We start from the raw sequence: 23,100 nt of genomic DNA, 5'->3' as shown, positions 1-23,100 counted from the left end.
GAAAACTAGTCATAAATATCAAAGCCTATTGCACCTAATCTACGCATTAAGATCCTTCAAAAGTCAGAATAAAAACAACCTATAAAACCTTGTAAGAGAATTAGATATCAAATTTTATCGTATTCATATAAAAAACAAACTATATTACCAAGTGTAGGAAATAAAGGACAGAGAAAGGTTTATGTATACGTATTATGTACGTCGGTATATAATGAGTTGCATATAACGTTGCTTGGAGGTAAATCGCCTTACCCCAGATTCGATTGATTGCAGCCCGGGGCGCGGGGAAGCGCGGCAAAAATGGCCGTGATAAAGCCTGCTTCACACTTTTAAATCCTTTTCCAATAGATAGATAGATAGATATTTCAATTTATGGACCTTAAATTTATATGAATTAGTAAAATTTTACCATTTGAATGTTCAATTTAATTCTAATATTACTTTAAAAAGATACGTCAATAATGTATAATATAAGCTCAAATTTTATTCATTTTATCTAATATCGAAAGTTATAACCCGAATTATAAAAGCAACAACCGCGCCGCATATTACATCTCCATAATACAAAACAAAAAAAAAGAAAACAACATTCTACAGAGAGTGTGTGAAGGCTCTATGGCGTCCATCCGCTGCTGTACATAAAGGAGTTTCGATTGCGTTAGTACACCCCGGGATACGGAAGGGGAGATACGTCAGTTAGGAGCGGATCCGTCCCGCCCGGCCCATACGAATTACTTCGAGACCAGTGAATTTAACTAGTGCTAACATGCCTGCCAAACTCGGAGCGAAATATAAACGCAACCGACGCAGGGCTTTGAGGGAGTTGGCGGGAATTCAGAAAAGGGCACGTTCGAGTAGGTCAGAGGCGGAACGAAAACGAGATTACAGAGCTCGTTTGATCGCCGCACGCGAGATGGCGGTGAATAAAGCCAAGCCAATAAGGACAGTCGAGAAACGAGATCGTACGCGGTTGAAATCAGTCCACGAAATGGCAACTCGTAAACATTCGCGCCCGTTGCAATCGCGTGTAGATAACAATGCGATGAAAGCTAAGGTGATCCAAAAGATAAAGAAAAAAGTCATCCCTGAAAAGCCGGTCGTCAAGCAGGGCTGCAGAACTCGATCTTATTTACAGCAGAAGAAGGTTGTAGTTCCGAAAGCAAGTCGCACAACAACAAAGGCTAAAGATGCAAACGATGGTAATTCGGTTAAATCTAGCTCACCATCACCACCGTCGACCAGCGAGAGTGATGAAAGTGAACGAGTTGAAGTTATTCATGTGTATCTCAATTTGTAAATACTTTTATATCATTAAACGATGTAGTCCATTTGTTTGTATTATTTCTAAATATCCCACTTGTATAAAACATGATTCTCGTTAAAAATAATCACCGTTAAAGTAGTGTTAAAATTTCGTTCACTAAAAATGTTTTAAGTAATATCTTCTCACAGTCTATTTAATCTTCTAAGCATTTGTCTTTTTACAATTTTGTGATTAGCATAAAGAAAGTGGGAGTGTAAAAAACAAAATCGAAGACAACAAACCGATAAAAAATAACCTCTATTGAAACGAGACGATATTGTACTTTCATTATTGTTCCATGTAAATGCTTTACTAGGTTTAAGGTTGGTATCAAAAACTGAACAATTTCACTATTCATTCTTATATCACGCAGTTTTTCAGAGCGAGGTCAAATATTTTAAAATCGAAAGTAATATTGTTGCGAATTATGTAGGTACTTTTGTCTTTTATATTAATTATATTGAATATAAGGATCGCATCTTGATGGATTCAGGTCTATCTTTTACAATTTCAAAAAGCTTATCTGAGCTTTCTGAAATCTTATTATATTTTTTTTATTTTAATAAAAGTCATCAAATGCAAAATTGTGCATCTAATTTCCTATAACATGTCCTAGTAAGTAGTAGGTACGGTATTTACGTATAAAAAATGCCGTACATTATCGGTTTCAGACAGGTCTTGTCTACACACATTCGTTTTCTTTCTTCTATTGATTTAATTGCAAATAAACAAGACACAAATAATTGATTATTTTCGATAAAGCTATTTCTGTTGCATAGAAAGTATTAAAAATAACTTTGAGCGCAACATGAAAATACCTTCAGGCTAATCAAATAAAATTACTTTGTCTGTATAGCGAGAAAACCCACAGTCAAACTATAAAATAATTACGTTTCGATTAATAGCACGCGGGTGGAGCCGCGGGCAAATTGCTATTACTTTGCAAACGTTCTTGCATAATTTAAGCAGCCATAGAAATCTGTCTTTTTAAATTGGGCTAGAAAGTTCCAGAACCAATCGAGTATTTATGAACATGATTGTCACGCTTTCCTTTATCCTGGACGTGTCTTCGGATATGATAATGGTATTAGGAGACTGGTTTCAATGTATTGTTGAACACAATAACAAGATGACTGTACTGCTCGATGTTTGTGACCAAATTTAGAACATCTTTTGTCAAATTCGTCCTTTAGGTGCCTTTCTTAAATCATTGATTTTTCAGGCATATATTTTCTGGGGTTATTTTGTTTAAATAGTCTGCAAAAAATCTAATGTAATGTATTAAGGACACTTAATTTATGTAATCATAGAAAGTAGCTATAGAAAACGCACCAAACGCTCGGGGCGTCTTTTAGTTACGGTCGTTTTTCTATGGTTTATATTGGTTATTTTTAAATAAAACGACTCGTGAAATCAAAGGTCGACGCGTTCTTTAGGTGGATGTTTGGTGCGTGATCTATCACGCAAATAAACGGATTTGACTGATGTTAGTAGGTATTTCTATGTGTGTTCATAAATGATAGACCGAAAGAACATGCATGCAAATACAATTACCTACTTGTATTATATGGTGTAAAAACTGCATAAAATAAAGATTTGAAACGAATTGATGACTTCGGATAAAACGGCAGGACTTACGAACAATCGCAAATCAGTCAAAATTATTTTATTTTAAATATTTTAAATACACATAAAATCACGATGAAACATTAAATATATCAAAGCAGGATGAAATAATAATTTTAGGGCTCTATTAACATTTCAACACGTTTACGTCAATATCTATAATAGTGATTCATAGATGTAAAGATATTTTAAAGGTCACTATAAAACCCCGTAATTATTGTATCCATTAAAATTTTAAGCAATTACACTATTACTAGGCCTTCGCGTCTATTAATCTCACTCACTTCATTAAACCAATTATTTTTTTTGATTAATTTTGTAATGCATTAGTTTTTGGTTTCAATACAGATTCGGATGATTTATTGTACTAGATTGGGCATCTCACAAACGAACATTAACATTTATATTTATTGTGAAGTAAATATCTATAATTAAAAAGTTAAGAGTTCTAAGCACTAAACTAAAATAGTCTAAGTCCTAAGAGCTACTATATACCAATGAATCAAACCTACATTCCACTTTATAAGCCGAAATGTAACATGAATTCGACAAATCTGCATTGTAAAATTAGAGTAACGATATTTAAAGCTTTTATTGTAATGCTTATTAATGTTAAGATAATAACCTTACCAACTCAAACATTTAAGTAATCAACGAGACGTCTTTGAGAAACACTTTTGAATCGTAACAACAAATTGTTCGACATAGAAAACCTGTAAGCTAAAGAGCTTTTATAAAGCTTAAGCATAATATTTTAATTTCGCATAAAATTATAAACAGTCCGAAAATTACACAAATCTTTACAAATTTATGCATGTGAAAAATTAAAGGATAAAAAGACACAGATCGAATTTCATTCTAATAAAATGAATAAGTGAGAAAAATAGCAAATCAAGGGGCTCCGATATTTGGAAACAATGGTTAGAAATAGTCACTAGTGCGTTCAATTTATTAATCATTGCATAGTTACCGAGCATATCGAAGCATTGAACCCAAAAATTTGATTTATTTATACTAATATTAATCAAATACTTTCCCATGATATTTAATATCAAGTAACCTGCTGCGTTTACAACCAAAGTTTATTTTAATATCATATGTTTCGACTTTATATACTTCCCACTCGTATTGTATAGTTACTCTATGTTGATTAAGCTATAAACTTTAACTTAACTGCCAATTATATACTGCTGTATTAAAATTTACTACCTTGCAGATAAATTTAAGATAAACGGTAGCTTCCTAGTTCTAAGTTCCATCTTTAAAGGGTTTTGTAACTATAATTTAGAAACTGCTACCATCAATTTGTCCATATTTCTCCATAAACTATCTGGAATATAACAAGCTTATTAATATAATATAACAAGACTGACGACTATGAAATGGGTAATGTATTTAAATACTCATTAACGTAATACGGAATACTTACAATACCTATTGTAAGTATTTTTGTAACTTAACATTAATATTTGTTTAGGAAGTCATTTTGGGGTAGGTAGGTACTTTACATCATCATCATCATACTATTATATTGCATTATTTTTTTTGTGTCACAATGTCTCGCTAAACAAATATTTTTTTTCTTCTTTTTTTGCCTAAATGTTTACTGTATGCTTAGTATGCAAATTTCTGTCAAGTTTCCATCACAATGCCGAAACTTGGCAAAATTTTGAATAGTCTGAATCCATTTAGCCTGAATTTCAAACATTTTCTATGCCAAATATCAATGTTTATTTAATAATAATAATTAGTCACCGGTTACACAAATAATTTTACAAGCAAGTCGAACACAATGTTTGTTCATAACTAGAAGCGAAATAAACTTCTAATGCTATACAATACTGAACTTGTTTGCTGAAGTAACAAATGTATGGATTTAGGTTTCACTCAGCGACGTTCGTAATCATTTACAGTTAAAGCTACATTTTCTGGTCTTGTGTTAAATATACAAGCAAATGAATTGGTTATTTTACGAGTAAACTATAAATATTTATATCTTGTAAAGTATTACATATGTATACAAGAATAGTACAAGTACAGACATAGCAGAATAAAAAGATAGATCATGCATATTTGAATATACAATAGACGATGAAAATACAGTTCAAAGTTCGAAAGGATAAACCCAGAGAAAAAGATAATACAGAAGCTAGCGAATAAATTAGTAATTGTCATTGTACGAACTTACAAAGGTACAGAACTCAGATAGAATGCTGTTGAATGTAAACATTGCCTTATTAAAGGGGTTATGATAGAAAAAGAGGTAAAAGTATAAGAAGCAAGGTACACCAGACTTTATTGGCAGACTCGATGGTCGGAAAGCTTATTGCTAATGACACAACTCTAAAGGCACTCGTAACAGACGGTGTGGCCATTGAACAAGTTTCCTATTTACGTGACAGGACGGTTCTGATTTAGCCCTGTTAGCGAGATGTAAAATGTAGCTAGAAAAACAGTTACCCTAACAGCATCGGGTAATTGTAGCTATCTAATTTTAATGCTAATGTTATTTGTGTAAACAGCTTTGGAACACAGAAAATATATAATAAAATTATGGGCGCGTACTGTTGTATGCAACGATTATAATAATTAGTCAAAAGTACAAGTGTCTAGCAAAAGTAGGGAGGGATAGCAAGCTGTCAGTATCAGAAGCTAGCAAAATGCCTTTCCAACCTCCGTGGGAATAAGCCACGCCTACAAGCTAGTATAAACAGGCGAATAAATAAGCAATAAATGAAATAGATTAGTTATACATTGAGAACTAAACCAGTTTTCATTGGAGACAAACGACGCTATAAATGTATATCGCTCTCGTTCAAAACCTTAATAAATATCGGTTAAAAGCCTGGCTACATGGTCTTAGGACTTTTTTGGTTTCAGCGTGGAATCTAAATCGTGTGATTTCTACTCTCCTACCGCTTTTTGCTCGTTCATTCAATCAGGGAATGTTGTTTTAATTCGAATTTATTGATTCCTTTTGTATGTGGTATAATTCATTCGCACCTTTTGATTTATTGTGAAAGGAGAATGCCCATTTTTGGTACTGGTTTTTCTCATGCATCAAGACAACAATACTATTTAAAAAATCTCGAGAATTTAGAGGCCTTCTTACCATCGGAAAATATATTTTGAACAGGGAATGTTTCGTAAAATCTAATAAGACATGTAATTGTTTAGATCCGTTATTATAGATTTAGTGTCCATTACCGTTTACATTTTTGGTGCAGGTTTTTCTCATGTATCAAGATAAAAATACTATTAAAAAAAATCTCGGCAATTTAGAGGCCTTCTTACTATCGGAAAATATATTTTGATCAGGGAATGTTTTGTAAAATCTAATAAGACATGTAATTGTTTAGATCGGTTACCATAGATCTTAGATTACAAAATAAAGTACAGATGGAGCATGACAACCGCCCGTCGCCCTTGTCAAAGAAAATACGAAATCAAAAACAAATACGTCGCTGCACCAGTGCTATAGCGCATATAGTGTCATGCAATACGTCAAAAAGGGTTTGCAATTTTAGTAAAAAAATGCCGTCTTGTGATAATAAAACGCTGTAAAATTTGTTCCCGAAAACAAAAAAAAAGATAAAACATCGTTTCACAGGTTTTCTGTAGATTATTTGGCTTATTTATTTCTTTAATACGAATAATAATTTTACAGATATGAAGGAATACAAAACTTCAACGTATGTTGCCAGTATTTTGAAAATGAATTTGCCATTTTTATTGGTAAAACGGTAAAATGGTTAAAAGATCTTCAGGGTAATGCTGTTGGATTTTTCGATCGTGAATGTGATTATTTGTATAGTGCACTAAAGGTTCATGATAATTATAAGATTATTTTAATAAGCATAATACATTATTTTGTTACTTTTATAAAGCTTAAAAACGTCATAGTCGTTTTCGCTAGCGATTTAATTTATGTGAACTCCATGATGGATATGATGAAAATAAAATGTCCCGTATTCTCGACTAAAAACTACCGCTTATTCATATATTATGAAAAATAAAAAATAATATAATTATTATAGTTAATATTGAAACTTTTTTTATGTAATTTATTTAATAAAAAATTGAATACAATTATTTTGTCCATATATAACTTTAGTAGGCAGGTACTTTATGTAATAAAAGAATTTAAATAAAAATTAAAACTTGACTTCTCATTTATGTATATAGCCTACGTCACTACCGCCACTAACATAATAATTCAGATCATTGCAATGAAACCTCACAACTCAAAATCGGTCCAACGGTTTATAGTGCAGGGCGTGTCAAAGAAATATTATACATACATACATAAACTCGAAAAACATAACCCTGTTTTTTCCGTAGTCGGGGAAAAATTTGGGAAATTTTTCAATATCTGGCAACATTACACGCACACAGAAGCACCGTGTACGTACAGTGCAGCGGCGAAATGACAGCACACATAGCTTTATTGAAAATGACGATAAATTATTCGTTTTAGTTCGGCAACGCTCCATCTGTCTTTTATTTTGTAATCTAAGCCATAGATTTAGTATCCATTACCGGTTACCACGGTAACCAAGCGGTAACTATTATGACATTTACTATGGTAAATAGCTAAATGTATTAATATCGATTATTGTTTTCATTGAATTACAAAAAAATCAATCAATTAACATAAAATCACTCTGTAAGGTATTGTTTATACACTGTAGGTTGTTTTAACATAGATAGTGAAGTAAAATAATATAAATATATATAAAAAAATATTATTATGACATAGCTTGGTTAACCAGTTATTTCTTATTTGTTTCTTTCTTCGAATATGTAGCGAAAAAATGATTCAAACAACAAAAACAATATGTAAACCGAATAAAAACTCTATTGGCATTTTTTTAATATATATTTAGGTTTTCTTGAAATCCATTCCGGAAGATTTCTGGTGCCTACCTGCACTAGCCGATGAACAGATAGACTTTGTCTGAAAGCATAAGCTCTACGCATAGATTAAATATGTTAAACGAAAAATAACCTTCAGATGATAAAATACTACCTAAATCACACATAAACCTAACTAGATCGGGTTTATTCAAGTTTCGAGGTTAATTCACATTTTTCTCAATATCTTGAAAACCCCTGTTTTTATCACAAAAAAATCAATTGGTAAAAATCTGGCATTGACGCAACACTATACTTTGGTCCATACTTTCATGGGCATTCTCCTTTGACATTTTTGAAGACCTTATAAATTATAATATTTATAAAAAGCTAAGTTTATAAAAAAGGGTTATTTCATAAAGTGTCTGAAATGGATTTTAAAATGTCTGACATTCAAATTATCTTCAATCAAATTCAAATTGAATTCAAATCAAACAGACGATATAGCCAAAACATACTGAATTCAACGTTTCGATACCTAAAATCGTGCCAACTTTTCATCTTAATCACAATTGCTTTGTCCTACAAGTACAACCACTTCTAATACGCTTTAACCATTAACCATTCATTGATTCTAACCTTGATGAATGAACTAGCTAGGAAAACACTTAACCACAAGGCATGTTATTTTTGATTTACCAAGAGCCAAGCTTCCGCACGACCACCTGCCATCCCGTCATAACGCAATTTATACAGCCTGTGTTACGTAGGCGTTGAAGCACTATTTGTATACTATTTCCACTTAAACTCTTCAAAATTGATAGTATAATGGAACTCTAATGGGCGATTATCACAAATATTTATCAGAGCAGGGAAATAAGCAATTGGTTTTAATTAAATCACACTTTGTGCGATCGAATTGGGAAATAATAGAAATTAAATGATCCGCTAGTTTGAATTAAAAATGCTTTGATAAGGTTTACGTTAACCCATTGAGCCCAAAGCGGCCCGATCGGTCCCAGACACAATAGATTTTCTATTGTGCCTGTGGTTCCGGGGCCTGAGTTATTAATATATGCAGAAGTGTTATTTTAATAGCGTATGTGATGTCGCGTAGAGCTTTTTTATGTTCCAGAAATAATATTGTCAACTAAGTGTGTAACCGTAAAACTATATTGATAGAAGATAAATGAAATGGTTATAATTTTTTATTTCATTGCAATTGTAAAGAGATAATACCTATATTATATTCAAGAAAGTCACAAAGTCGATGATTTATTAATATAATATAAACGAATCGGTAGTGGTAAAAAAAATATTTTTAAATATTAAAAAAATCACAGCTTGACTTAAATAAAAGTTTGAGTTTGATTTGAGTTCTAAGTTTCCACGATATGACAGAAGCCTGTGAAATAAACGGTTTCAACGCTTTTACAAGATACGATCTGTTTCTTCAAGCATAAATTGTTGCACCTGCGAACGAATAAATAATATCATTCAGTGGAATATTAAGCGTTAAATCTTGTATTTGAAATAATAAATTATTTTTCTTTGGTAATATTTTATGTAGATGCATGTTAAACGAGGGGCGATACATTTGTATAAAGAGGCGTGCTTGAATATTAATTTTTCATAATAATTTCATAAATAACCAACTATCTATATTTTTTATGGATATTTACTTTTAGTTTTAACTTCTCCTTTTGATTTTATATCAAAAACGATAAAAAATGTAATCGATATTATAACTTCTGGTACTATTTACACAAGTAACAAAGCTGAAAATAACTAATAAATATTCAATTCAAAATAACACCTTCATTAATCATAAAATTAATGCAATAAACTATTTCAAAGACAAGCTATAACATAACTTAGAACATTATGAACAAAACCTACCGCTTTTAATTGCAACGTGACATAAAACGGTTGCTCAATAAGAAAGTCCACAAGTTGTTTATTGTTATTTATTTCCTGCAATGTCTGCTTGTCTTAATTAATTCAATACATTATATTATATACTAACTTATCTAAGTACAAAAGGCCACCAGGAACATTTCAAATCATTCATTAGATATTGATTAGAGGAGATATGCACATTTGATATGCAAATACCTACTACGCGATATCAGCTGGCCTCGCCGACTAAAACTAAAACCACTAAAACACAACCGTATCGGTGTCCATTGCCTTATAATTCAGAGCGTGTATGATGATCGGGCTTACAGATTAAGCAATGTAATGGAACGTGTCTATAAGAAACGCGGACCTTTTACGTACTATTCGAATTTACATTAACACGGCTCGGCCACGTTTCTGGGTATCTGCTACCAGAACTGGAATGCTTAAAATGTGATGGAGTTGTATTATACATACTTTGTATTTCAATTCTATTATTCTATTTCAATTCTATACAGTGAATACTTCATCAGAACCAGAACAATATTTTTTTTTAGTCTGAGAACATTTTTCGATCTTTTTCCCCAAAAATCAAGATAGAAGCTAACCAGTCACACATCAACAGCAATGTGGTATCTGTTGACAAAATGTTTACGATAAAACATGAAATGGAGCATAACTATAGGTATACATATTTACCGTACCACAGTAGGTAAATTTTCGTCAAATTTTACTCAAAACTAATTTAAAAACTCCCTTTCGCAAAAGGATATTGCACAAAGACTATCTAGGTTTTGTAAAAAGGACAGTCACAACGGTCTAGGTATTACGGTAAATCTGTACTATTTCTAAACTGGATGCGCCTGTGTTCATTGACCCACTTTACGCTGAGGTTAGGTTACCGACGTTTCCTGTTTCAATTTTAAAGGCAGTTAATTTTTTGTCCCGTGCACCTCTACAATAATAATAAATTTAAATATTTCCTTCTATTCATTGCAATCAGTTTTAGAATATGGGCAGTTAAAAATGAGTAAATAGCTACTATTCTTAGTTTCTTTTGTTTTTATAAATTACTTGTTTCGTTTTTGTTATTTACCCATAGCGGATGCCAAATAATTTTCTTTTGTTAAATTTTATATAAAGCAATATTCACAAAAAATTCTAACTAACCTCCAAAGTCTATCTCAAACCCTACACGTAATGGCTGACTTTCCTCGCTATAAAATACAACAAAATCTAAAATCAGTAAGGCAAATCGTAATTGAATCAATTGAGTAAAAATAAAACCCTGACCACACCAACGTGGGCCGGATTAATGAAATTACCCGAGCGTCGGATAAAGTTTTATAACCATTATAACTCTTTCTGAAAGCCTCTACAAATTTGATAGAAACTAAACAATGTTTTTCTTATGTAAATTTCACGCGATGTACCCACTAATTGAACCGATTCTCAGAGCTCTGGCCACTGGGTTGCATAGTTAAATTGCATTTTATGCAATTGTTATTTAATTCTGCAGTCTATAGGTACCTTGTCACTTTTCTCAATTACGAAATATGCAAGAAGCGTTCGCTTTCAATATTCTAATTCCTTGAACAAGTTTTTATTCAAATTACATTAATAGTCTTTTGTTTTTAACCGACTTCAAAAAAAGGAGGAGGTTCTCAATTCGACGGTATTTTTTTTTTTTTTTTGTATATTTGTTACACGATTACTCCGGCAATTATAAACCGATTTGAATAATTCTTTTTTTATTTGGTAGGTCATACGTCAGAGGTGGTCCCATTGTCACCAGGTCAGGATCTGATGATGGGATCCTGGGGAAATCGAGGGAAACCCTCAAATTTTGTAGGCATATACACTGTTTATCAGAAATTATCTTAATCTATGCAGATTTTTGCATCTAATGGTCACCATCTGATGTTGCTGAGCTGATGATGAAGCTGATGATGAATGGTTTAGGAGTATGGGATCTCTGTAACAAAATTATGTAATACCATCGAATTTTAATGTGTTTGAGTCTTAGGGCTTCCGCACACGGGCCACCGGCCACCGGCCACGAAACGCCGCCACCGGCATATTTCCTGCACTTTTCATACATTTTATATGGACTCGCCGCACACGGTTTACGCCTGTGGCGGCCACACGCTACACGCTTCTTGCTTCTCGTGGCGGCGTTTGTAGCCACACGAGCCACGGGCCACAGCCGTGGCCCGTGGCTCGTGTGCGGCGACGGTAATTCATAAGGACTCCGATCCTATGTGGTATTCAGGGTCTGATGATGGAGACGGTAAATAGCCATGGGAACTCTGTAATAAAATAAAGCAATTCCGCCGTGTTTGTGCTCATTTGATTCGTCTCGACTAGGAGCTTCATGCTAGTCGATTTTTAACCAACATCAAAAAAGGAGGGTTTTTGATTCGACAGTATGTTTTCTTTTTGTATGTTTGATACGCGATCATTCCGCCAATTTTGACAATCGTACATTTTGTTTGTCCACGGCACCTAGGATACACGGATACGATAAACATTTTTAGAGTTGGGCTGTGAGTGTGAGCGTTTATTTATGACCGTTAATTTTTAGAAAAAAAAACAAAAACCGACTTCAAGACTATACCTATACACACAAACTTTCCACTTAAAAATTAAAAATAAAGTTAATTTTTAGAAAAAAAACAAAAACCGACTTCAAGACTATACCTATACTATATGTACAAATTTAAACTGAAAAGTAGAAAATAATATTAAATAATAATAATGATATTAATTTTTTATATTAATTACTTTAAACTTTCAACGAAAAGGTTTCCTAAGTTATTTTTGAAGTCGGTGCCAACCAAAACAAAAATATCCTTAATAAAAAAATAATAACCTAATAATTAATTACACTATTTATTATATTAATTACCTTAACTTTTACTAGAGAACAGAAAATCGCACGTAAGCTTACTTATAAATTGCAAAGAAGCGCATCAAAATTTTTATGCACAACCGTCAACGATGTCTGCCCTCGCGCGCAGCCGCGTCGTGCCGCCGTACATTCCATTTGTTGCTGCCTTTGCATCAATTAAACTGTTCTTGGGCGGCACCGACTTCAAAAATAACTTAGGAAACCTTTTCGTTGAAAGTTTAAAGTAATTAATATAAAAAATTAATATCATTATTATTATTTAATATTATTTTCTACTTTTCAGTTTAAATTTGTACATATAGTATAGGTATAGTCTTGAAGTCGGTTTTTGTTTTTTTTCTAAAAATTAACTTTATTACTATTGTTGTGCAAGTGAGAATAATTTAGTTTCTACGTTACAAATGACTGGTTATAGAAACGTGGGTTTGAAAATAAAATGTGGTCCCTTAGGCAAACATTGACTTTTAAATGAGCCTACTGTTTGAAGAACATCTTCGTACAGAATTCAAAATAAAACAAGTTTACATACAAATTGAAAAAAAGAATTGAGATGTACGATAAAGACTATTTTTACGCAACTACACTTTGCGGCTGAAAAGCATAGCCTAGGCCCTAGATCATAACAACAGACGAATAATAAACAAACTTTATATAAGCTCGTAAACAACAAATTTTAAACCGTACATTTGTCACGTAATAGAAACTAAATAGTTATCACCAAGCTCAGAGTTGGCCATAACGGCTAAATATTTCCGGCTACTATCACAAATTTAACATCACAAAGAAAGATTTTGCTCTGAAAAGGGAATAATAGGGTTATTACATAAGATTTACGATGTTCGAAGGATATAATGGGGTTATTATTATGGATTTATTATGTTTATCGGTAAAGACAATACTGAGACAATATCGGTTGGTATAACGGTGGTCCGAATATTAACAACCGATTATTTAGAAATGCATGAATTTTCAATTAATAAAAATAGTTTTACGATGATCGAATCAAAAAATTTTTTATAATTTTAATTTAGGTAAACAATGAAGGCTTTGATTCAAATATTCTTCTTTGTAACATATTTAATGTTCCAAACCTTCACTTATTTCAGATAACATGAGCTATGTTTTGTATCCTTAATTTGACTTTGCATACCCTAAAATGAAATTCACTTGTCCACATTCCGTCAATTCAACAGCAAAATCAATCGGAAAATAAAAGTTCCTTTTACGCACTTCTTTGGTAAACTCCTCACCATTTTTTGAGCATTTAAAAATGCTCTCGATGACGATACCATTACTTTGACGATAGTTTTCGTGCTCGCGCCTCAGCACTGGACTTCCTTTTCCCAATTATTTCTAAAAAGGCGTACAAACCGAGCAATATAGTGCAGTAGCGAAACGTGAGCGATAATTTAGCGATAGAAGCACCAACGGTACTGGACTTGCGATCAGTTAAATTGCTTATCAGAAATCATTATGGTTGGTATTTTAAAGAAAATAAATTCCTTAAAAATGACGTCATTTAAAGTACCCATTTAATCATAGTTAAAGCTCCTTAATCCTGACAGTCAAAATTTGTATTTTTTTTTTTCAAAGAAAGCTCTAGTTGCAAGATGTTTAAAATCAGAAGATTTTATTTGTATATTTCGGAAAGATACTTTAAGCGAATGTACCTACCCCATGAACCGATTGCAGTCAAATTATTAGATTTTACATCACAGTTAACCAGTAATGTGTGTCTTACGTTATACTAAGTTTCCATTTAAAAGGCCTTTTTCGCCACAAAAACGAAATTCAAATCACATTCCCTGCTCACATTTAAATCCACTTAGAAACAAATTAACATTTTACCGACTACTTCAAGTTTGCATTCACATACACAAATATAGTACGAAAATTCGTACGTGTTTCCAAAACGGACATCGACCCAAGTAGCGGTAAGCGCCATGTTTGACAAACAGGTTGTTTGAAACATAGTACGATAAATAAACATTTCATGACTATTTTGTGTATTCAAGCATGCTTCTAGTTTGATTTATAAGTTTTGTTTTATTTAGATATGTGTAGGGTTTTCTGGAACTGTATTCTGCAGTTACAGTATTTGTTATAAATATTAATTTATATAAATTGATAACGACAATCTTACTTTGTCACATATTAATTGAAAAAAACACGAAGACATTGAGATACGGATACATCCCTGGAGAGTATAATTATTAGAATATTATGGAATTCTAACGATTGGAATCTTTACTGCGTCTTCACAAAATATTACAGCAGTAGGCTAAGATTAATTTCTGCTAGCTGATATATGTTCATACCTTTCAATTACCTACTAAAGATATTACAAAGATTGTATGTTGCAAATCGTTCAAATGAATCTGACCCACATCGAGAACAAAATACACCAAGAATTAACAAAATATACCTAAACGTCGTTAAACCATATCAAACAACACATATCAATTTATTGTGCCCAGTAAATCACAATCCCGGTATTTGTACGCTCAATTATTTTCGTTAGAGATACCATAGATTCAAGTTAAATTACAGTATCCAAAGACAAAGGTACCATTACAGTTTTCAATTTATATCGAATATTACAAACGCTCTCGCAACCTTCGCTAATCAATTTTCGAGATCCAATTTATCGAACCAATTATAAATTCCCTGCTCCTTGGACCAATCAGAAAGCCTGCAGACGTATTATCACTTAAACGAGGTTACTCAAAGTACCGCTATTTTTAGTAAACCTGAAAATTGGATCGTGAGTACGCTTCATGCTCTCGATTTTGACATGTACTCAGAAATACTGGTTTACTTGACCATGTAAACAAATTTTATGGTATGACATAACATTTTTGTTTTTGTACGTGATCATTCCATTTTATTCTGGTTTGGTTAAACGTGGCAACTATTAATTTAAGCTTGCAAATGAAATGATAACTCTTATATTCAAATTTTGCCAATAATTTAATTGTTTTATTAGAATCCGTACCTAATACGTTTGCATACTCGATCTTTCAATAAAATACCTTATGATATAGTAAATAAACTGCCAATTACATCTCGAAGACATAAGATTCGCATCGAATACTAGACCATACCAGCTAGGCCGTTACCAGAAATGTAAGGGACTCTTAATTCCCCACAATTCCTTACATTTAGTATTAACTCAAGCTTGCTGCTATTGTAAACGACCCTATTAGTTCCAAAGCTTCGTGTTCTACGGGAGATTTACTAAATGCGATTTCAGAGTAGCGTGCAAATACGTGTGGTCTAAGATGGTTTGTTTGTTAATAGCGTACGATAGACGGAACATTTACTCATTGTTGGTGTTTGATTGTGGAGAATAAACGTAATTCAAGATTAACTAATGGTGTTTGAAATAAAATGAAAAAGCGAGAAAATGATGGACTTGATGTAACTCGTGGTGAAGCTAAAATAAACGTAGAAGCTATGAAGGTTAATAATAATAAGCGTGTATAAAGTAAAAGGAAATAGTGAACTCAATAGTTAATAGTTATATTACTTTTTTTACAAGTGTGTCATAAAGAACGTATAGATATTATACAACTAAAACATCTATATCATGATGTTACACTTTCGACAAGAATCTTTTGTCATCGGTTCATATTTATTCAAAGCGAGCACGACTTGTCGCAACCCAATGATGCATTACATGCTGTGTATTGTTAGTGAGCCTGAAGGCAGAATTTGTTACACCACCTACAAACCATTTAGACTTAACAGTTTCTAAGGCTAATTTGAAAATTGTACGGCCTTATGTCGAGACAGAAACGTGAATGTCCATCTTCGAAGAAGAAAGGGAAACTTTGTCCGACATGCGGTTTTATTATTTATGGATCACATGATTTAATGAAGTTATTATGATATTTTACGAATACTTTATGAATTTATTTTTAAAATTAATTTATTTGGATATATTATTTTGTTTGTTTTTTTGAAACCTATAATGATAAACCTAAAATGAACTTTTAGTAATAATTTGAACAATGCTATTTATTTTTCTGAACATCATTTATACCTAAAAGCAATAATAACCGAAGCAACACCTCTAAAGATTTAAGACTGGAAAGGCGAACAACCTTCATCTATTGAGGTTTATATTCCTATCACGCAGACGCACTACATTGTGTTGGCAGATTTCATAAAAGCGTCGCTGATTTGCGAGCATCACCTCTGAATGCCAATGCAATAAAACGCTCTAACATCAGAAGTATGAGCTATAGTTTAGGAGCATTTCCGTGCCATCCTTAAATGGCACTCGAAATTGTAAATCATCGTTAAGCGTGTCATAATAATTTAATAGCTCTATTCAGGCAAACGTGCGTAGGTCGTAGACTAATTCCACCAGCTTTGAAACCGCCGTCGCCACACCTTCCCGGAGCTTTCATCCATAATGGATTGTCGATTAATTCTAAAATAGACTCATTATAAGCCTGACGTAAATGTTTGTCGAGATTTGCATAGTAAGCTCACCTGAGACTCGTTTATTGCTCCACCTCATAACCGCACAGCCATCGTAGGATCTGAGAACAATAAATGGCTTACATTAGCATCTAACCCGGAAATCAATTTATCTTAAACCTTAATACGCTGCGCATCTTTATAACTTGTTCTCTAGATATAAATCGATTATGATAAGACATTTATATCATATCATCTCTTTTACCATTTATCTCTAATGCTTTGGATTTAGTATTAGTAGAAAATTTATGAGCAGTGAATCCCTGTCAGATATACCATCCTAACACGTTCGTTTTAAGTTTTATTGATTTTTTATTCATCGATTAAAATTTCTATAAAATACTTTGATTCTTGGAAACGATACATTTAATTCAGAATACACACTCTTAGAATAACTTACGTGTTAATCGCTCAAAGTGCGAACGATTGAAATGCATAAATCAGATAACATTCAAGGGCGAGCAAAGGAAGATGAATTACTTTTTGCAATATTGCATTTCCTTTGTCCAGCTCAATAATTTAATAGTGAATAATAGTCTTTGTATTAAAATGGTGGTATAAAAATCGTTTATATATAAATGACTTTAAAGAAGAGTTGACACTTGATTCATAAAAAACGAAACGAAACCTATTCGTGTAAAATGACTACCTTTTATTTCGCAACTCACGTACACGTTTATTTTTAAACTTAAAGTTGAATGGACTACCTATGTTAAGATACAATTCGATTGCGAATCTTTGTTTTTTCGAAAATGTCATTTGTTTAGATGACTTTTATAAAAAGTAATAGACAGAATCATTGTAATTGTGAATAGACGATTGCATTTACATCATTACTAAAAAGCGGTTTAAAAACTAAGATATAAAAGAAACGTCTAACAAAATATTGCAGCTATACAATTAAGTGGAACAGAATTCTTTTACAATTTACCACCTATAATCAATACTTGAATGACTTTGATGTAAATTTAAACATATTTCTTATGAACAAATGGACATACAGTAATTGGAATTTTGTTTGAAAGCAAATAAATTTACGAGTTAGAGACTTAAAATCATTACAGCACATGCTAATGAAACAGGCTACCGTATATTGTATTTCCCAGAAAGCACTGCTTAAGCCAGACATTTCCAAGGAGATAAATTAGGTGCAATAGTTGAAGAATGTGTGACGCGGGGTCCGTTCGTGCTTTGTTACTCTACACCGGGCAGCAATCGTGATTTCATTATTAGCGTTATAAAGACGTTCGTGCTTACACAAACAATTACCTTAATAACGGTATTCATTTGTTTAATTTTATTAATTCGCCAGGAAATGCAATGTTAGTAGTGCGATAAGATTTTTGTCATGTCAAGCTTTGGGATTGGTTCAAGTAATTTTTTTTTATATTTCTTCATTCTGAATACGTAACGTGAGTTTTATAATGAAGTGAGGTGGCGTTTTTGCTTTAAAACTTTTTGTGACGATTTACAATTATTTATATAACCGCTCTTGTGAACTTTTGCACAGTACTAGAAACACGATATAGCCTTATCGTATATAATAATAATTTGTAACACGCAGGAAATATTTTATTTCTCAAATGACTGACGACTCAACTGACACGACCTTTGAAGAAATGGTATAGCATTTCACATATCCGTATATTTGCAAAAGGAACTTTATTGTTGTTGTTTTAAAGATCGAAATCGTGATGCATAGATGTTAATGCTTCGTTCTCATTGGGTCAGCGGAATAGTGCTTATGTAAATGTAAACGGTAATGACAAACCATTACTAGAAGAGATGATATGTTAATGTAAGTTTATGATTAATTGTGTGCACGCGAATGGTAATCGTTATTTTGATGACTTTAGTGATTTCGGGGTGATGAATTTTATTGATATGGGTTTTATTTGTGTAATAGAACATTTAAATATTATCCTGTATCCACAGGACGACGTATTAGCAACTAAGTAAGTGATTAAAAATTAAGCTTTAAAACCTATTATATTAAAAAAAATAAAATACATATTCAACATCTTGAACTATAAAAACGTAGGACTGAGATAAAACGTACATCATAAATAGGCACTATGGCAAATTCTACGAAATAAACGTGTGATGTCTATTATTTTGTTTTTAGGAACACAATAACATTAGAAAAGCAGGACAGTCTGAATATGAAGGTTCAAGAACCAAGGTATAAGGCGAATATTTCTGAAAACTATTTGCAAAATATTGCTCAAACACTTCTCCAATAATTGTAGAAATCTTTCAAATATCTTAGCGTGCTAGGAAACTATTCAGCCGTGAGATAAACAAGCACTAGCGGTAGTGTCTACTGTCCGCTCGTAAAAACTTATTACGTAAGGCGATAATTTTATCGCATATTCAAATAGTACCTAAACACGAATAGGGACAAAGGGCTACTGTTTCGATGCTTAATTAAGGCCGTGTACGCGGTCCGTGCGCTGTTTGGCTCAAATATGTGATTTTTCAAACCAGATTGTCCATCAACCACTTATCTTACAAACATATGAATTACTAATAATTTTAGGGAATTTTATTGTCTATATAGTTAGTTAAGAGTTTTTTTTCAATTAATACAGTATTTGTGAATACCATCAAGATAACTGAGCCGATGATTACTTGATTTCACTTTTAGTGTCAATTTCGAAGCTAAAAATATCTGAAATTGCTGACAGATCTAACACACATTTTTTTTAACTAACTGCAAAAATCCTTATTAAAATAGTTAGTTAAAAGATTTTTTTAATTTGGACTCCTAACTTACGAAATTAAAATCCGAACAATGTGAATTTTTTTAGAAATTATACTCGACAAAATGATTATTTTCACCAAGATATTTGACTTAGTTGAATATAATTTATACATATTGCAATAAAAGAACGTATTACTTATAAGATAAAATTTAAAAAATCAACTAAGGTACCTCTATTATTTTTCTACAATTTTTTTTAAAGTACTATAAAACACTGCGCGCGACCCGATTAAAATCAGTCGGCAGCGAGCCTTCCCAGAGAGAGGACATGTTGCTCGGCGCTCTCCTGTGGACCTATGCTGTTCATAGTAAAAGGATAGCGCAAGCCGCGATCTATCGTAATAGATCGCGGAGATTTTGACTTGCGTTAAATTGAATAAGCGCTCTTAACAGGAATAAAGCTTATATCTCGGTAATTACCTTCATAACATGCTATTGGAATCTTTTAAAAAGAATTTCTCTAAAAATTGCAAGGGATATTTGCTCCTTTAATAAAGTATAAAGGTAACTTTATCAGATAATTCCGAACATGCTATTAGCCTTCGTATCTTCACGCAGCAGGAGGTTCTACTGAAATAAACAGAAAGCAAAATACAACTATAACGAATGTGCATTCGATATACATCTGATTATTTTCCATTAAAAGAAAACTAATATGAAAAATAAATACTTTTTTTTTTTGCCAGAAAAACTGCATTTAATTCAGTTTTTCTGGCTAGGATAGAAGCATCGAAAGCTATTTATGGACGACGGAACCACTTGAGCTTCTCTAACAAATATAGAATGTATCAATAAGCATATATCTACTAAGATTGCATAGGTTCAGCTATTGTTAGGTAGGTATATTAAAAAATTACCAGTACTCCGTCCCCTTGTATAAACGCTTATAGATAGAAGGCGTGGACTATCGAAGATAATGTTTAAAACGGCGAAGCATTAGGTCCATTTCCTATATTCGATAGCTGCATAATATAAACCTAGCTGGAATATTTAGCAGAATTGGTTAACGGACTGGGTTTAATTAAAAGACCTCCTATAGGAGGTAATAACACGCTGAGTTAATCATGGTGATATGATGAAAATAAATAGCAATTATTGTTACATGTACATAATGTGAGCAACGTTAAATTATTCAATAAAAGATACTTGGATAATACAAACATAAAAATAAATATATGGACTCAATGCTTGCATCTTAATAGCAGTCCATTTTGACCTCTCTTTACCTGGCTTTTAACAGAAACTCATTGAAAGCAACGAATTCATGAGAGATAAAACAAAATCGGCGGTTAAAAACATGTTCAGTATCTTAAAAGTAATTTAATTAGTAAGTTATTTTAATGTAAGTATTGCATCGATAAATATCATTTAAATTTTAATCCATGGAAATTAATTCAATCTTAATCTAAAACAATAGAAATACGCAAAACCAATTTCATATTCTACGCAGAATCGGACAGAAAATGTATATTTCATTACTTTCTACGAACTTTGGGTGCATTTTCAGAGTGATAAGAGGTAATGATAAGTGTACTCGCAGTAATTGTAGAACAATTGCCAACTACGGGAAGCTAATTGCCAGTATCTGTAATCGAGCTCCTAAGATTTACGAATCTACAATCTTAAATAGAACGTTCGCATGCTTTATTTATTAGTACTGTATACATATATGAATTTTAAACTGCCTGCGAATACACGGTCATACATCTCTGTCAATGGTTGTGCTCATTTTGGAATTTTAGCTAAATGTCTGGTAAATTTATTTTACAATTAGAGGACACATATTCAATTCTACACATACATTTATTTTATATACACTATTATATTGTTTTTATAGCCTTTAAGAGTGCATTTTGTTATCGTTATTTTATTCTGTTATTTGGTGTGCCTAATAAATTTATTTTATTCTTGTGTGATATGTGATATGTGATTTCGTGTATAATTATAGGCTATATTCGTGATCATCAAATAAAATGTGCAGTATTGCCTAAACTGGTTATCGGCGTACAGTTATTTTATATTTCCGCTAGAAACTTTTATGATGGATCAGCCGCAGTTAATTTTTTAATTGATAGCAATCAAATCTTATGCATATTATGTTAAAGTTGGTAGTTTGGTAATTTTCCAGACATATCATACAGTTATTTTTTTTTTATAATTTTAGATTTTCATGGCTATCCCAAACATTTACCCATGATAACATTCATTATCTATCTACCTATAATATGTCGATAATAAATAACAATATTAGCTATTTTTCTGCTAGATTTACATATTATATGGCCTCAAGTTAGTGGTATACCTAGTAGACTAGAAGACATGTAAATAAACAAATCTCGTTTAATCATCAGAATATTCATTTGCTGTATTGTTTATAATTGTTTTTTTCTATCTTCGAAGTAGGCTATAAAAAATATTTTAGATACCGTATCTACTGCTTTGATCCGCGAAAGTGCCTATGAAAGAAGAATGTAATCTTTATGACAGGGTCAATAAAAATATGAATATCACAGACCAAACTTCATAAGATAATGATATGTGCAATAGACATAGACATATTCTCAGACAGTCTTCCAAAATTCAAAAATAATGTTGTTGCTTCATTTGTTTCATGATTAACATCATTGGTCTCGGTTAAGTTTTGTGTGTTTGCCTTGTGTTTACTATTGATTTTATTTTTATTGGTTTAACTACTCTATTTACATTGTCATATACATTATTTACACTGTTAATAACTGTTGATAATTGGTTTTTAATTGTAGTTGAAATTTACGTTTTATTGTTTAGACTAATGGATTAATGTACATATTAGTCAGATTATAATTAATTACCTACCTGCTTATTGTATTAACTGTAAATCTATTTATTTTGCTGTGATATTAATTTTTTAAATGTGGATTAAGTTATATTTTATATTCCCTACTGATTTTTATGAATTTAAATGTTTATATTTTAATGAATTTTATTTTTAATGTAGGTAGTCTGCAGTTGTATTAAAATTAAACATGTATTTTTTTTAACTAAGATTTATTTTGTTAATAATTATCAAAATAGTCATTTAGTTATTTGAATAAATTGTATATTTTTCTTTTATTTTTGTCCGTTAACAAGCCGTGGCAACTTTTAAGTAAAACAACACTTAGCTATATATATTTGTATCTTGTATATCTGTTATTTTATTGGTGTATGTTTTGTAAGTGGCCCTGAATAAATAAATAAATAAATAAATAAAAGATGCTTCAATAAATAATGGAA

At 31.9% G+C, this 23,100-nt stretch overlaps 1 protein-coding gene across 1 annotated transcript in view; it reads right to left on the bottom strand.

Annotated features, from left to right (window-relative positions):
- Positions 1 to 23,100, bottom strand: part of LOC123694872 (cadherin-99C) — a 155,204-nt gene that overhangs the window by 73,647 nt on the left and 58,457 nt on the right. The window contains exon 2 of the mRNA XM_045640474.1: positions 17,094 to 17,143. The gene's annotated coding sequence lies outside the window, so the exon portion shown is untranslated. The remainder of the gene's footprint in view (positions 1 to 17,093; positions 17,144 to 23,100) is intronic.

This window comes from Colias croceus, chromosome 10, assembly GCF_905220415.1.
Source record: "Colias croceus chromosome 10, ilColCroc2.1".
Classification (NCBI taxonomy): domain Eukaryota; kingdom Metazoa; phylum Arthropoda; class Insecta; order Lepidoptera; family Pieridae; genus Colias; species Colias croceus.
Note: the sequence above shows the minus strand (reverse complement) of the source record. Positions and strands in the feature narration are given on the sequence as shown.